This window comes from Physeter macrocephalus, unplaced genomic scaffold, assembly GCF_002837175.3.
Source record: "Physeter macrocephalus isolate SW-GA unplaced genomic scaffold, ASM283717v5 random_10335, whole genome shotgun sequence".
NCBI classification, from domain to species: Eukaryota; Metazoa; Chordata; class Mammalia; order Artiodactyla; family Physeteridae; genus Physeter; species Physeter macrocephalus.
Window position 1 is genome coordinate 1 of NW_021155621.1, and position 2212 is coordinate 2212.

General features: G+C 56.1%; 2 non-coding genes across 2 annotated transcripts; both read right to left on the reverse strand.

Annotated features, from left to right (window-relative positions):
- Positions 1 to 82: 82 nt before the first annotated feature.
- On the reverse strand, positions 83 to 175 carry LOC112063299 (small nucleolar RNA SNORD116). Its single transcript, XR_002890946.1, has one exon. It is a non-coding gene; the product is annotated as a small nucleolar RNA SNORD116 (small nucleolar RNA).
- A 34-nt stretch (positions 176 to 209) lies between these two features.
- LOC112063300 (small nucleolar RNA SNORD116) lies at positions 210 to 302 on the reverse strand. The gene has a single exon (XR_002890947.1). It is a non-coding gene; the product is annotated as a small nucleolar RNA SNORD116 (small nucleolar RNA).
- Positions 303 to 2212: the final 1910 nt, after the last annotated feature.

Consider the following 2212-nt stretch of genomic DNA (forward strand, 5'->3'; position numbering starts at 1 on the left):
GGGTGGTGTTTGCATGCATGCCAGCAGGGGACGCTGGCCCTCCCTCCTCATGGTCCCCTACCCCCGAGAGAGGAAACGTGCTGGACCTCAGTTTCGATGAGGAGACGGTAGAGGGTTCTCACTCATTTTGTTCAGATTTTCCAAGGAATGCATACAAGGGTGCCACCATCGATCCAAGCACGTGCTGGGAGGCTGCAGAACACAACCGGGCATGCCGTGTTCGATGAGGAGACGGTAGAGGGTTCTCACTCATTTTGTTCAGATTTTCCAAGGAATGCATACAAGGGTGTCATCATCGATCCAAGCACGTGCTGGGAGGCTGCAGAACACAACCGGGCATGTCGTGGGGGCCTGCAGAGGAGCCATGACCCCGTAGTACTCCAAAATCCTGGGGAATCTACAGTCCTCAGGCCACTCAGCAAGAGCAACAGTCAATCCACTCTGGCAGCCACTGGGCCCGTTTGAGGAAAACCTCATATCCAATGGCACATCTCAGGGTGGGTGAATGCCTACCTTCCGGAGTTAGCCACGGTCACACTTAGCAACACGCGCCTGCCCCATTTTTCCAGTTCTCTTTAGCACCTCCAGTCATCAGACAACGCGAAGGTCTTCTGGTCTTTGCCGACGGCCAGCCTTGCCCAGCAGCTACACCTGAGAAGTGGACATAGATCACACAGGCTTCAGAATGGACCGGGTTCCTAAGAGAACATGATTCACACGAATGTTTACCTGGGCTTGAGCCCAGACCCTGCTTCCCAAGGACCTCTACCCTTACCGAGAACTCAATGTTTGTCTAGCTGCACAACTGCAGGAAGCTAGGCATGTACGTTGGCCGGTGTGTGAGAGGGAGTATGTGTGTGTTCACGCGTGTGAACGTGTGTGACAGTGACTGGGCACGAGGATGCGCGCTTCTGGGCTTCTCTGTGTGCCTCTGAATCCGCATCTTGGTCTCTGTGTGTCGCTGTGGCCCTCTGCTGAGACCTCGAACAATAAAACCCACACTTTATACACAGCGCCCTGCCGTTGGACCCCCCCAATTGAATGGAGAATGACCCCTGCAAGCTTCAAGAGTCTGAATGTGAACTTTGACCCCCCAGGGGCTGTTGACATAGGCCACGGGAGATCCTGCCAGCTTGTAGCACATCTAATGTGCACTTGGGGCCACTCCCAGCACTTCTGGAAGCAAGGAAACAGCCTATGGGCGGGCCAATACCTTCGTGCAGCTCGCTACAGACAAGATGCAGTCCGGCACCTCTGAAGGGGCTAACCAAATTCAGCCCAAGTGACAATTCTCGCCAACTAGGCCAAATCACGTTCCGAGGGCCCATGGGAATGTCCACCACAGGAAGCGGTGGGCTTCAGCAGCCATGACCCAGGTTCCAACCCCACTGCGGAAACTAGGCCACCTTCCCGGCCAAGTGTCGCCAACGCCCAGCCAGAAGGGTTCGCGGCCCTGAATCCGGAGTAAGCGCTCAAATGCTTGACAGCTTCGTCCTGTGTGCCCTCCTCCTGCTCACAGGGCAACTTGACCCTACTGGAAGCAAACACGGGGACACTGTACACCAGGGAAGACAGACCGCAAGCGTGTCGGCTTTGGTGACACCGACCTTACCCCATGCATCCTGGCACTTCTGCACTGCAACAGCGACACTACTAAGGTTCTCACAGGGATCAAAGGCACTGTCCCCGAGGACCACACACAGATTTCAAACGCAAGACCTGTGCCACGCGAGGGGACCGGGAAGCTTCAAAGGGAACAGTGGCTGTCCACAGCAGCGCACCTGGCATCGCAACAGTGCCACCATCTCTGCCCCGCCAACGGGCTGCTCCAGATAAACCTCTGGCTGTTCTAAAAGCCTGCCTGCCACACGGGCCGGCCGCGTCATGCCCTCCGGGGGAAACACTTTCGCTTTGCACATTCCCAAACGAGGGAACAGAGTGGCCAAAGGGCATGTTCGCATAACTCAACTACCCCCAAGGAGACCGGCAAAGACGCCTCAGGATGTCTACATTCTCTACGTCCCGCAAGACACCCTTGGGGCGTCATTCGTCCGGCAATGGAATCACAACTCTAGGCAGGTTACCTACCTCCCCGTATCCACGTGAACTGCCAAAGCCATCCCCTCCATAGGCAGCTGATGCCAGCCCATCACGAACATTACACATCCTTGGGAATCCGAGGCTAGTGCCTGCAACCAAATGATGCCAGCCC